This window comes from Rhincodon typus, chromosome 12, assembly GCF_021869965.1.
Source record: "Rhincodon typus isolate 14 chromosome 12, sRhiTyp1.1, whole genome shotgun sequence".
Classification (NCBI taxonomy): Eukaryota; Metazoa; Chordata; class Chondrichthyes; order Orectolobiformes; family Rhincodontidae; genus Rhincodon; species Rhincodon typus.
Window position 1 is genome coordinate 6,039,364 of NC_063343.1, and position 15,629 is coordinate 6,054,992.

Sequence of the window (15,629 nt, forward strand, 5' to 3'; positions counted from 1 at the left end):
CTTATAGAGCCTCAGCAGTTCATCCTTGCTCTTGTGTTGGAGGCGTCTTGAAATGAATGTCCATTGCATATGCCAACGGAACCTACACATTCACCTTTAGAGAATCCTAAACTCGGACTCTCAAGTCCTTTTGTGCTTCAGATTTCCAAAGCCTTTTCCTGTTTAGAAAATAGTCTACACTTCTCTTCTTCCTACCAAAGTGCATAATCTCACACTTTCCCACATTGTGTTCTATCTGCTGTTTCTTTGCCCGCTCTCCTCGCCTGCCCAAGTCCTTCTGCAGCCTCCCCGATTCCTCAACATTATCTGTCCCTCCAGCCATCTTTGTGTCATCCGCAAAGTTAGCAACAATTGATTAGCTCCGTCATCCAGATCATTAGTGTTTAACGTGAATAGTTGTGGCCCCAACACTGACCCCCGCATAACTCCACGTCACTGACTGCCATCCTGAAAAAGACCCCTTTATCACTATTTTCTACCTTCTGCCGGTCAGCCAATCCTCTATCCATGCCAGTACCTTGCTCCTAACAACATGGGCTCTTACCTAGTTTAGTAGCCTCCCGTGCAAGCACCTTGTCAAAGGCCTTCCGGAAATCCAAATAGATCACATCCACTGGTTCTCCTTTGTCTAACTTGCTCATTACCTTCTCAAAGAATTTGAACAAACTTGTCAGACATGATCTCCCCTTGACAAAGCAGTGCTGACTCCACACTATTTAACCATGCACTTCCAAGTACTCTGCAATCTCATCCTTAATAATGGACTCTAAAACCTTACCATCAAATGAGGTCAGGCTAACCACTCTATAGTTTTCCTGTATTCTGCCTCCCTCCCTCTTGAAACCAGAGGCATTACATTAGCCACTTGCCAGTGCACTGGGGCCCTCCCTCCCTCCAGTGATTCCTGAAAGGTCACCACCAAATAACTTTATAATCTCCGCAGTCATCTCCTTCAGAACTCTGGGGCTGTAGTCCATCCGGTCTGAGCCATCTATCCACCTTCAGACTTTTCAGCTTCCCCAGCACCTTTTCCTCAGTGATGATCATTACACTGACCTCTGCCCACTGACTCTCTTGAAGTTCTGGTGTGATGCTGGTGTCTTCCACGGTAAAAAATGATGCAAAGTGCCTATTCACTTCCTCTGCCATTTCTTTGTTCACCAATGCTGCTTCTCCTGCCTCTTTTTCCATTGCTGCAACGTCAACTCTTGCCGCTCTCTTCGTTTTTGACTTAAAAATAATTTCTTGCAACCTTCTTTGACATTACTTACGTTCGTAGTTAATCACATACCTCACTCTTAGTTATCATTGGCTGGTTTTTAAAGATTTCCTTTTCCCCTGGCTTCCCACTTACCTTCACCGCATTGTATTATTTCCTTTTCGTTCAATGCTGACTCTGATCTCTCTTATTAGCCATGGTTCTCCCCTTAGTGTGCTGCTTCTTCACTGGGATGAATTTCTGTGGTGTCTCCTGAATTAGACCAGAAACTCCTGCTTTTGCTGTTCCACCAACTTCCCTGCTAGCCTCCCCTCCCAATCAACTCTTCCCTCATGTCTTTGTCATCACCTTGTCTCAATTCCAATGCTGCTACATCTGATTCCAGCTTCTCCCTCTCAAACTGCAGAGTGAATTCTGTCACACTATGGTCGCTGCTCCCTTGGGGGTCCTTCACCTTAAGCTGCCTGATCAAGTCTCCTTCATTAAACATCACCACATCCAGAATTGCCTGTTGCCTGGTGGGTTCTATCAGAAGCTGCTCCAAAAAAACACTTGTTGGCATTCCACAAATTCCTTTTCTTGAAATCTGCTACAAATCTGATTTTATTTGCACACTGAAGTTCCTCTGACTATTGTAATAGTGCCTTTCTTAAATACCTTTCCTATCTCCCGATTTATTTTCTTTCCCATATCCTGACTACTGCTAGAAGACCGGTGCGCAACTCCCACTATTGTCTTTTTCCTTTTACAGTTCTTCAACTCTGCCCACACAGATAACATGCCTTCTGACTTTGTATCCCTTCTTGCTATTAATTTGGTTTAATTTTTTTACTAATAAGGAACACCTGCCCCTCTGTCCATCTGCCTGTACCCTCGATAAGATGTGTATCCTTGAATATTTAGCTTGCAGCCCTGATCCCCATGCAGCAATGCCCCTGTGATACCCACAACATCGTACCCGTGAATTTCAATCTGTCCTGTGAGCTCATTTACTTTGTTTTATGTACTGCTGCACTTAAGTATAACACCCTCAGTCCGCCATTGACTGACCCCCTTCTCATAGTTGTTCTTTTACCTGCTGTGCCTGAAGCTAAATTCTTGACCCTTTCCAAACTATCTTTCCTCTTACAAGTTCTGGAAACAGCATTAACCTCCGCTGAACCCTCCCTCCCTGTTGGCTTTTTCCATAATTTCCCATATAGCTGAACCTACTCCTCACTATTTAGTTTAAAGTCCTATCCACAGTCCTAGCTATGCAATTTGCCAGGAGTCTGGTACCAGCTTGATTCAGATGGAGCCCATCCTATCAGAATAGCTCCTTCCCTCCCCTGTACTGGTACCCATGTCCCATGAATTCAAACCTGTTTTTCCCACACTAATGTTTGAGCCACTTATTTATCTCTTATTGACTATGTGCCAGCTGGCTTTTAGTTTAGGTAATATTCCAGAGATGATTACCTTTCTGGTTCTGCTTTTAAATTTATCCCCTAGCTGCTCATATTCCCTCTCCAGAACCTCTTTCTACCTATAACGTTGTGGACTACCACAAACTGGATCTTTCCTCTCCCACTCCAAAGTTCCTCTGCATCCCAGATGAGATATCCTGAACCCAAGCACCAGGCAGGCAATTCGGACTCTCCTGGCCACAGAGAACAGCCCAATATACTATCCCTGATTACAACTATATTTCTCTTTTTGTCCCCTATTGAATGACTCCCTCAGTGCTATGGTCAGTTTGCTCATCCTCCCCAAAGCCCGCACTCTCATCCACACAGGAAGCAAGAATCTCAACCTGGTAGACAAGCTCAAGAGCTGAGTCTCCTTCAGTACTACCTCCTGGATCTCTCTACCAGCCTCGTTCACAGTTATGCCCTCCTCTCAGTCACCGCTGACTGACCGACCTGAATTTGAGGCAGTTAATGTAAGGGGTTAGACTGCCTCCTGAAACAAAGTGTCCAGGTAAGTCTCCCCCTCCCCGATATGTCGCAGTGTTCAAAGCTCAGACTCCAGCTCATCAACTCCGAACCAGAGTCCCTCAAGCAACTAACACTTGCTGCAGATGTGGTCACTATGAACCACAATGGGTCCACCAGCTTGCACATCATGTATGTACAACAATATCATTTGTCCCTGCATCTCTATTTTAATGAATTAGTTATTAATTTGATTTTTTAAAAATATCCTGTGCTGGTCTTACAAGTGGTATTAGTTTCCCCTATTTACCTTGAAACTGAAAGCAGCCTATAATAGATGGTCAATTTAGCAGCTATTGCCAACCAATGTACTTGTGGTTTTCCAGTGATGTCACAGTTTCATGCTGGGCCCCTGATCCTGGGCTTCAACTTATTCTGTTCAAAAAAACTTTCCAAAGTAGGAGCCAAAACAAAAGCAAACAAAAAACTCCTCCTCCTCTGTACCAAATTCCCCAGTTGCCTCTAAATTCCCTGAACTATATATTTGCTCAGGCTCTGTCTCACTCTGGATGTGATCTCTCCTTCCTGATCGTGTGAAGCTTACTGATTTTTCACCAAGTTGCTTTTATTAGCTATGACATCTTCAATTAATATTGCATAAAGCCCGCAAAAGACATAACATAACATAAGAACTAGGAGCAGGAGTAGGCCATCCGGCCCCTCGAGCCTGCCCCGCCATTTAATAAGATCATGGCTGATCTTTTTGAGACTCAGCTCCACTTACCCGCCCACTCACCATAACCCTTAATTCCTTTACTGTTCAAAAATTTATCTAGCCTTGCCTTAAAAACATTCAGCGAGGTAGCTTCAACTGCTTCACTGGGCAGGGAATTCCACAGATTCACAACCCTTTGGGTGAAGAAGTTCCTCCTGACCTCAGTCCTACATCTGCTTCCCTTTATTTTGATGCGATGCCCTCTAGTCCTAGTTTCACCTGCTAGCGGAAACAACCTCCCTGCCTCCACCTTATCTATTCCCTTCATAATCTTATATGTTTCTATAAGATCTCCCCTCATTCTTCTGAATTCCAATGAGCATAAGCCCAGTCTACTCAGTCTCTCCTCATAATCCAACCCTCTCAACTCTGGAATCAACCGAGTGAATCTCCTCTGCACCCCCTCCAGTACTAGTATATCTCTTCTCAAGTAAGGAGACCAAAACTGCACACAGTACTCCAGGTGTGGCCTCACCAGGACCCTATACAGCTGCAGCATAGCCTCCCTGTTTTTAAACTCCATCCCTCTAGCAATGACAGACAAAATTCCATTTGCCTTTTTAATCACCTGCTGCACCTGCAATCCCACCTTCAGCGATTCATGCACAAGGACACCCAAGTCCCTCTGCACAGCAGCGTGCTGCAATTTTTTACCATTTAAAACATAGTCCATTTTGCTGTTACTCCTACCAAAATGGATGACCTCACACTTATCAACATTGTACTCCATCTGCCAGACCTTTGCCCACTCACTTAGACTATCTATATCCCTCTGCAGACTTTCAGTGTCTTCTGCACACTTTGCTCTACCACTCACCTTAGTGTCATCTGCAAATTTTGACACACCACACTTCATCCCCAACTCCAAATCATCTATGTAAATTGTAAACAATTGCGGTCCCAACACTGATCCCTGAGGCACACCACTAGCCACTGACCGCCAACCAGAAAAACACCCATTTACCCCTACTCTTTGCTTTCTACTGGTCAACCAATCCCCTATCCATGCCAATACATTACCTGTAATACCCTGCAACTTTATCTTATGTAGCAGCCTTTGGTGTGACACCTTGTCAAATGCCTTCTGGAAATCCAGATACACCACATCCACAGGTTCCCCATTGTTCACCGTGCAAGTAATGTCCTCAAAGAATTCCACCAAAGTAAACATGACCTACCTTTCATGAACCATGCTGGGTGTTCCCAATGGGACAATTTATATCCAGCTATTTCTTCCTTAATGATAGATTCAAGCATTTTCCCCACTACCGAAGTTAAGCTAACTGGCCTATAGTTACCTGGTTTTTGTCTACTTCCTTTTTTAAACAGTGGCGTCACATTGGCTGTTTTCCGATCTGCGGGAACCACCCCAGAGTTCAGTGAATTTTAGTAAATAATTACTAGTGCATTTGCTATTTCCCCCATCACCTCTTTTAGTACCCTGGGATGCATTTCATCAGGGCCAGGAGACTTGTCTACCTTTCGCCCCATTAGCTTGCCCAGCACTGCCTCCTTAGTGATAATGATAGTTTCTAGGTCCTCACTCGTTATAACCTACTTGCTACTAGTTTTTGGCATGTTATTTGTGTCTTCCACAGTGAAGACCAACACATGATAACTGTTTAATGTCTCGGCTATTTCCTCATTCCCAGTTATTAAATTGGCCTTCTCATCCTTTAAAGGACCAATGTTTACCTTCGCCACTCTTTTATGATTTACATATTTATAGAAACTTTTGCTGCCTGTTTTTATCTTCTGAACTAGTTTACTCTCATAATCTATCTTACTTTTCGTTATAACTTTTTTTTGTGGTTTTCTGTTGGCCTTTAAAGATTTCCCAGTCTACTAGTTTCCCACTACTCTTTCTTTTTTGTACGTGTTTTTTTTTCAATCTGATACTTTCCTTTATTTCCTTAGACATCCATGGCTGGCTCTCTCTTTTCCTACAGTTCTTCCTTATCACTGGAATATATTTCTGCTGAGCACTGTGAAAAATTGTTTTGAAAGTCCTCCACTGTTCCTCAATTGACCCACCATAAAGTTTTTGCTCCCATTCTATCTTAGCTAACTCCTTCCTCATTCCTTCATAGTCTCCTTTGTTTAAGCATAGGACATTGGTACTGGATTTAACCTTCTCACGCTCCATCTGTATTTTAAATTCGACCATACTGTGATCGCTCCTTCCGAGAGGAGCCCTAACTGTGAGATCATTAATTATTCCCGTCTCATTACACGGGACTAGATCTAGGATGGCTTGTTCCCTCGTAGGTTCCATTACATATTGTTCAAGGAAATTATCACGGATACATTCTATGAAGCCTTCCTCAAGGCTGCCATGACTGACTTGGTTTGACCAATCAATATGTAGATTAAAATCCCCCATGATAATTGCTGTGCCATTTTTACATGCATTAGCTATTTCTATGTTTATTGCCTGCCCCATCATGATGTCGTTATTTGGTGGCCTATAGACCACACCTATCAGTGACTTCTTCTCCCTGCTATTCCTAATTTCCACCCAAATGGATTCAACGTTTTGTTCAGTAGAACCTATATCATCTCTCACTACCGCCCTAATATCATCCTTAAAAATCAGAGCAACACCATCTCCCTTACCTTCCTGTCTGTCCTTCCGAACAGTTTGATACCCCTGGATATTTAACTCCCAGTCATGACCATCCTGTAACCATGTCTCTGTAATGGCCACTAAATCATACCCATTTGCCATGATTTGCACAGCAACTCATCCACCTTGTTTCAAATGCTCCGAGCATTCAGATAAAGTGCCCTTATGCCAGTTTTTGCACCTTCTTGTTGGGTCCTATTACCTCCATTACTAACAGCTCTTGAGTTCTCCTTCCCTTTAACTTTTTTCCTAATTTTCAATGGAGTTGAAGCTTCCTCGTCACCTGCTAACCTGCTGCTTTGCCTTACATTAATTGTTATTCTCCCTCTACGCTCACTTCTCCCTTCCCCCCTACTTACTAGTTTAAAGTCCTATTAACTACCCTATTTACCCTTTTCGCCAGAACACTGGACCCAGCCCTGTTCAGGTGGAGTCTATCCCAGCGGTATAGATCCCTCCTGTCCCAGAACTGATGCCAGTGCCCCATGAAAAGGAAACCCTCTTTCCCACACCACTCTTTTAGCCACGTGTTTACTTCCCTGATCCTCACCTCCCTATGCCAATTTGCACGTGGCTCGGGCAGCAATCCAGAGATTATGACCCTCGAAGACCTGTTTTTTAATTTTGTTCCTAGCTTTTCATAATCCCGAAACAGGTCTTTTTTCCTAGTCCTGCCTACGTTGTTGGTACCTACGTGGACCACAACAACTGGATCCTCCCCCTCCCTCTCTAGTATCCTCTCAAGCCGGTCAGAGATGTCTCGCACCCTGGCACTGGGCAGGCAACACACCATGTGGGATTCTCTATCCTGTTCGCAAAAGATACTGTCTATCCCCATGATGATAGAATCCCCTACAACTACAATCTGTCTTTTTGCTCCCCCATCTTGAATGGCCTCCTGGACCATGGTGCCATGGTCAGTTGACTCATCCTTCCTGCAGCCCTGTTCCTCATCCACACAGGGAGCAAGTGCCTCATACCTGTGGGACAATGTCAAGGGCTGCGGCTCCTGCGTTCCTGTCTGCAGGGTACCTCTACCTGCCTCACTCGCAGTCACACACTGCTGTCCCTGCCCACCGATCGAATTAACATTAGGTAATCTACCAGGTGTGACTGCCTCCTGGAACACAGGATCCAGGTATCTCTCCCCCTCCCGGATGTGCCGCAGTGTTTGGAGTTCGGATTCCAGCTCATCAATTTTGAGCCGGAGCTCCTCAAGCAGCTAACACTTGCTGCAGATGAGGTCACTGCCGTTCTCAATGGGATCAGCTAGCTCCCACATCATACAGCTACAACACATCACCTGGCCAGCCATCTCTACTTAGTTAATTATTTAAAATTAATTAGTTTATTTTTAGTTTTGCAGTGTTCGCTGCACCAGTAAGTTTACTCCGTTATATACTCAAACAGACTCCGGCTTTGCCTTCCAACCCGCTCCCAGAGGATTTGGCATCTAGGTGACCACCCCGAAAGATAACAAAGAGATGAGGAAAGAAAAAATGCAAGTATCTTACCTGCTCACCACATTTAGTCGTTATTATTAGGTTAGAGGAGGTGGAAGGATGGGAGACACTACGCATGTAGTGTCTCGGGTATTAGTTAACTCCCAAATTTATTGGGTGGAAGCTTACCTTCCCAGGCTGCCCTCGCGCTTCCTCCAGGACTCCCGCCGCTGAAACAACTGAAAAGAATCCACTCAGGTTCTAAACGTTTAGAATGAGATGAATGTTTTAATAAAAACCAAAAGAACTTCGGATGTTGTAAATCAGGAACAAAAACAAAGTTGCTGGAAAAGCTCAGCAGGTCTGGCAGCATCTGTGAAGGAGAAAAGAGAGTTAACGTTTTGGGTCCAATGAGGAAGGGTCACCAGACCCGAAACGTTAACTCCCTTTCTCCTTCACAGATGCTGCCAGACCTGCTGAGCTTTTCTAGCAACTTTGTGAATGTTTTAATGTGCTACACTTGTGTTCAGAGCACCATCTCTAAGAAATATGATGTTCATCTCTCACAGATTCACTATTGAATATGGACCATTTCTTAGGTTGTTGGCCACATACTTGGAGGTGACAAACTTTCAGCGGCTTGTGCCAAACCTTATAACTCGCACCACTCGACAAGGTCCTCCAAAGGTTGGGGACACACACTTTAGCCGATGAGCTCAGATGTGCACTGTTGCCACAATAGTTTAAAACATTACAGATGATCCGACTTGAGTGCGATTTCTCCCCAGATGCAGGAAATAGAAGTACTACTGTTGTGAACACCAAACAACTTCCCGGCGACATGGCTTCTTGGGCCAAACACCATAGTCAATATTCTTTGAGTACTTCCTGAGATATGTTAGCCCATCTAATACAAAGACTGAGCTCTCATTGAGACAGATATCTTAAACTTTATTACCAACACAATCTGTGTGCTCTTATATAAGATCTGTGATGATGCTGTCACTTTAAAAGGTTATTTTGTCTTTTTTTTTGAAGAGAGGTTGTAAGGCAGAGGTATCAAACTGACTACTGAAGACAATTTGTGAGGCCTTGGGTTTTTTTTAGAACAGCCTGAATGGGTGTGGTCAGCTGTCACATATCAGATTTCTGGGATTTGTTTCTTTTTCCAGTAACATCAGAAGTCTTTGAGGTCTCAAAAGAGTTGGAAGCTCCAGTGAATGTCTCTTAGCTGCTATTCTCACTGAAATTTCTCTTGATGTTTTCTTCGTCCTGGATTGGAGAACCGCATGTGAGAATCTGTGTCTGAATTTGCCTTTTTGCAAAGGGGTGTGTTTATGGGAGATTGCTGTTTTGGAAGAGTTAATTAGTGATAGGGACTATATCTGTTATTAGGTTATGTTTTCCAACGGTTAAATTATTCTTTTCTTTTGTTTATATTTAACTGTAGTGTTTTAATAAATTGTGTTTGACCTAACACCCATTAGTTTGATCAGTTGCATCACGTCTGGAACACAGCTCTTCACATCTACCTCTAAATAGGAAAAAGTTAGGGTTTAGGCTATCTTCTTAAAATGTATTTGAGGGGGGTCTGGTCTGGTCCATAAGATTACACACTCTGGCTTCTCTGCTTGTTGAATGTTACATGTCGCGATGTCATCTCGCTATCTTAAAAGTACACTGCCTGCTTGGTCCAGCATCTGTGCAATTGTATGAGACAATGGTGGCAAGAAATGTTGCTGTTCATTGTGACTTTCACAGGAGAGCCTGCTGAATTGGCTTCGCTGTCGAAATGAAGCCGCCAGCAGGTTCCCAAAGGTGAAAGGCCATTCAGGGGTATTCCAGTTTGAAAAGAGCGGGGTTGGAGGTAAGCTGGAGAGAGAAGCCTTCAAGGCGGCTTCAATTATTATTTTTTTAAAACCTAAACTAAAAGTTGCATCACATTTAGTTGCTTGAGATGCCTGTTGATCAGCTGCGTTGGCTATATGCAGACAGGCCACCCTGTGGCCTCTCCACCCCAATTTCATCTCTGTAGAAATAATCCAGTGGTGGGAAAGAGCAGGGGAAATAAATAGATGGGTGGGTGGGAATAGTTTCAGCTTCTGCCACTTCCAAACCTGGTGTAGAGGCTTTTTGTTTCCAATACACCCCTGAGGGATCAGTTCCATTGAAAGCCATATTTAAGCAAAGTCTTATTAAAAATCGATTGTACGTGAATGATAGAATAACATACTTCACACATGGAAATTTCTCTTTTGAAACCTTCAGAGGTGACCACTTTGAGCGCGTTGCATCGAATTTACAGATGAGAATTCCTGCACTATGTTGAACTGGTCAATCTCTGGTGAGGTGCCAATCTCACAATTTGGGCTGTTAGTATTTGGGAAAAAGAGAGAAAGAGAGAAAAAAAAATCAATCTGGATCTTCCCCATATCTTTCCACTCCTGGTCACCACGAAAGTAGTTTTAAAGAGGGCACTTGGAAGAAGCTAACCAGACCATTTACCCTATCAGCTCCCAAACCATACACCTCCACAGTGCTAATCTGCTGCCCCAAGTTCACAGGGCAAATGGGGAAGGGCCATCACTGACATTTCAAGAATTTTTTAAAAAATCATGTTCTAACATTACCTCATAAATCCATGCCTTTCAAAACATACCTTTTACATGTCAAGACTTGAGTTCTTCTAATGTTCCTCATAGATCATTGTCATAGGATCCCTACAGTGTGGGAGTAGGCCATTCAGCCCATTGTGTCCACACTGACCCTCCAAAAAGCATCCCACCCAGACCCACACCCCATGTATTATTCCTGTAACCCGCATTCCACATGGCTAATCCAGCTAACCTGCACATCCCCAGACACTATGGGGTAATTTAGCATGGCCAACCCACCTAGCCTGCACATCTTTGGACTGAGGGAGTAAACCAGAGCACCCAGAGGAAACCCACACAGACACAGGGAGAATGTGCAGACTCCACACATACAGTTGCCTGAGAGTGGAATTAAACCTACATCACTGGTGCTGTGAGGCAGCAATGCTAACCACTGAGCCACCGTGCCACCCTGTTTTAAAGGGTGGGATTTTCTGAGATAACAAGGTGTAGAGCTGGATGAACACAGCAGGCCAGGTAGCATCAGAGGAGCAGGAAAGCTGACGTTTTGGGTCTGGACCCTTCTTCAGAAATGGGGGAGGGGAAGGGGACTCTGAAATAAATAGAGAGAGGGGGAGGCAATGATAGAAAGTGGATAGAGGAGCAGATAGGTGGAGCAAAGACAGACAGGCCAAGGAGGCTGGGATGGAGCCAGTAAAGGTGAGCGTAGGTTGGGAGCTGGGATGGGGGTTGGTCAGTTGGGAGGGAGGGGCAGGTAGGTGGGAGAGAAGACGGACAGGTCAAGGAGGCGAGGATGAGGCTAGTAGGTAGGAAGTGGGGGTGGGGGTTGGTCAGTGAGGTGGGAGGAGAGGATAGGTGGGAGAAAAGACGGAAAGGTCAAGGAGGCAGGGACGAGCTGGGCAGGTCTTGGGATGAGGTTGGGGGTGGGGAGATTTTGAAGCTTGTGAAGTCCACATTGAGACCATTGGGCTGCAGGGTTCCCAGGCGGAATGGAATTTTCTTATTCCTGTTTGCAGCCTGTGAAATGTATATTATTGTCACAGTGTAGTAAGCTGGAGTGGGAGCGCACGCCAAGTGAATGTGATCAGTATATTTTCATATAATTACTCTGACATTCTCAGGAGGCAAACAATCTACTTACACTGATCATATCTGAGGAATGCAGACTCAAATGGAGTTTCACAACATCGAAACTTTATCCTTGTGGGAACTGTTACTTACTGTGCAAGGACAGAAGCAGGCAATTGGTAAGGAAAATATGAAATGAGACATGTTTGTTGTCGTCATTGGAACAATGCTTTTTGTAACATTCATCTGAAGCTCCATTCTCATAACACATGAGTAGAGTGGAATGTTCGATAGTAATAGTAATTTGAAATTAACCTGAACACTTTTGCCATCCATTTCACAGACGATGGCAGCTTCATTAACTAACTGGATGGATATGGATGGATGAAGGTATGATGAGCAGATGCAAATCCCAACATTGTAGTATTAGCAAATGCTACTCGACAAATAATCAATTGTTTTTCTAACAGCGTAAGGCCATAAGGAATTGAAATAGAAGTAGGCCATTTAGCCCATGAAATCTGCTCCATAATTCAATCAGATCATGGCTGATCTGATAATTTTCAACTCCACTCTCCTGCCTTTTCTCCATAAACCGTGCCGCCTATTGATTAAAATTCTTTCTATTTTAGCCTTGAATGTATGTAATGAAACAACTTCAATAGCCTGGAAAGCAATTCCACAGAGTCATTACTCTCTGTGAGAAGAAATTCCTTCTTGCCTCTTTCTTAACTCTTACTCTGACATTATACCCTCTGGGCCTGGCCACTCCAACAAGGGGACACATCCTTTTTGCATCTACCCTGTAAAGTACGCTAAGAATCTCATATGACAGAATAAGGTCAGCTTGGTCACAGAATAGAGAGGCTTACTGAGATGCTGGACAATTTTGGAGTATAAAGACAAAAATAAAACCAATGAAATCCCATTCATCTCTTATTCTTAAACTCTTCAATTCATCCATTTGTTTATTTTGTGTGTCATTTTGTCCACACATGGACAGTTTTGTCACTCCACTGGGTTATTTGAGTTATGTTTTCATGGAATATCGTCTCATTTGGTCAATCTGTTTTTATATTGCCACTAAATTATCACATCTCACAGCTGTACAGCGAGGAAACTGTATTTGTGTACTAAGCAGTGGGGAGATTTTATGAAGCCCAAAAGACACTGTCTCTGTGTGTTTGAGATAGTAGGAACTGCTGATGCTGGAGAATCTGAGATAACAAGGTGTAGAGCTGGATGTACACAGCAGGCCAAGCAGCATCAGAGGAGCAGGAAGGCTGACGTTTCGGACCCTTCATCAGGGTCTAGGCCCGAAACGTCAGCCTTCCTGCTCCTATGATGCTGCTTGGCCTGCTGTGTTCATCCAGCTCGACACCTTGTCTCTGTGTGTTCACCCATTCTCAATCCATGCTAACACATTATCCTCATACCTGAGTTCCTATCTTGTGCAATAATGTTTTACATTGTACCTTGGTGCGTGTCTTCTGGGAATCCAAAAGCACCGCATCTACCAGTTTCCCTTTATTAATTCTGCTTGTTATATTCTCAAATAACTCTAGCAAATTCACAAAACACAACTCTCATGTTGACCCTGTGTTAAGCTTTTCCAATTGTTCTGCTATTTCTTCCTTAAGAATGGACTGTAGCATTTTTCCCAATGAGAGATGTTGGGTTAGCTGGTTCCTGTTTTCTGTCTTCCTCCCTTCTTGAACTGGAGTGGGGTTTCCAATCCACAGGAATTCTCTCAGAACCCAGATTGTTCTGGAATATATTGCCCAATGCCCCAAATGTCTCTGAAGCCACATCCTTTAAAACCGTTGGATACAGGCCATCAGGTCTTGGTGTCTGACTTTTGTCCCATCAGTTTATCAGATACCATGCTCCTTGTGAAAGAGACTGGTCCAAGATCTTTCCTCCCATTGGCCCCTTGCTTATCTGTTATTTTTGAGACGTCTATTATGTCCTCCATCATGAAGAATGATACAAAATATTGGGTTCAGTTATCTACCATTTCCCTGTTATGCATTCCCCAGTTACATCTTCCAGTGGTCTCTCACGTAATTTAGCTACTCTCTCTTTTCATGTACTCACAGAAGCTCGTGTGATGTTTACATTTTAGAGTTTTCTTTCATAATTGAGATTTACATGATGACAGGTGGTTGGAAGTTCATGGTCATCATTACAGATGGAATGGAGGTGTTCCACTGTCAGCCACCCTGAAGCTGCTCTGTCCAGAATAAAGGAGACCACATTGTGAACTGCAAATACAGTCTATTAGAATTAAAAAGATATACAACCATTGCTGAATCAGCATCGCAACTGCATTCATATGGATTCTGATTGCCAATTGATGAACATTTTTACCACTGTTTTACACTGATTTGGTGTCCCCCAACTTCATTCTGCTTCAGGGTCATAGTAAAGAAGGTGGAGCATTTCATTTCACCTCGATTCAAATGAAAGAACTATGTCCAAGACCCTGCTGAATTTACTGCTGCCCAATTTCTTCTTATTCTTTATACCCAACCTGACACCCTTTTGAACCTATACTGACACCCAAGCCAACTCCCTGCCAAACCTGACCCACCCACCATCTCCCCCTCTCTGACTCCCCTTACAACCAGCTGCAGACCTGACACCCATCTGCCCTGCAGCCCCGCCATTGGACCACATTTTTCTCATCATCCCTGACCCGCCCTACCACTGCACCACTTTCCCTCCCACTTTGCAACCTGACACACTATCCTCTACTCATCTAGTGCCCTACCTACCTGGCATCCTACCCTGCCACCCAATGCAGCTGGAACCCTGTTTACTTGCCATCCTCCCCAGCTGACGTTCTACCCCCCTACTCATCTGGTATGTTAGTCCTGGCACCCTCCCTACCCCTGCTCCCCAGTGACACCTTTCTCAGAAAGCTGGCACCCTGCCATTCTGTACCCCTTACCCATCTGGTACCTTGCTCTCCCAGATCCAAATGTCACACAGCAGCTGTCAAAGAGGCTAACGTCCTCTTTCTCTTGATTTTTCTGCACTACAAAAGAAAGGGCAGAATGGAAGAGCAGCTCCACATTTCTGACGGTGTCCTGAGAAGCATCTTCTCTCAGAAAGATGGAGCTCCCTGCTTTCATTAAAGACAAGGTCTGGAGTGGGATTGCCATCCCTTGGGTAGTCTGGCCCAACATCCTTTTCAGCATACAGCTCTCCCACACTTCACTGAAAATGTCGTTAACTAATTGACCGGAAACACAAAAATGAGCCAGTTACAAGGGCTGCTGGATCGAAAAGAAGAGTAGTTTTATTACACCTTAACCCTGAGAAAAATATTGAAGACCCAACATCAAGCATACATACACAAATGTAAAAATGGGAGAGTGTCTAGCGCAGAAATCCACATTGAAGGATATGTATTCTTAAGACCTCAGTGTGTCTTCAGGTGTGAGATTTTAAGCTGTGACTACATTTGTTTGAGATGTCTGTCGTATGGGTGTCTCGTCAGTTTGTGTTATTACTGGGTGCTTCATCCTTCAAGAGGATGAGAAGGAGAGAGAGAGAGAGGGGCCTTTCAGTTACCTGTCCATCTCCTCGCTCTGTAAGAAATAGCTTCCTGCAATCCAGCTGGTTTGTATACTCTTTGAATTCCTTGTTTTCCAGCTAGTTAATCACAGGAGATGTTTCTTCATTCCCAACATATGAATTTTCCATAAAGGAGGAAAATCAAACGGGAGATGTAGATCTAGTTGCCAAGTTTCTGTGCCTTATGACCAAAATGTTCATTTCAACTCAGAGTGGTTCTTGTGTGTTGTGAAACATGACAGAACCTCATAACAACATGGTGAGGATAATGAGGTACCTGGGACCTTAGTCAATAGCAAGGTGAGACAACAAGGTGCAGGGCTGGATGAACACAGCAGGCCAAGCAGCATCATAGGAGCAGAGAGGCTGACGTTTCAGGCCTAGACCCG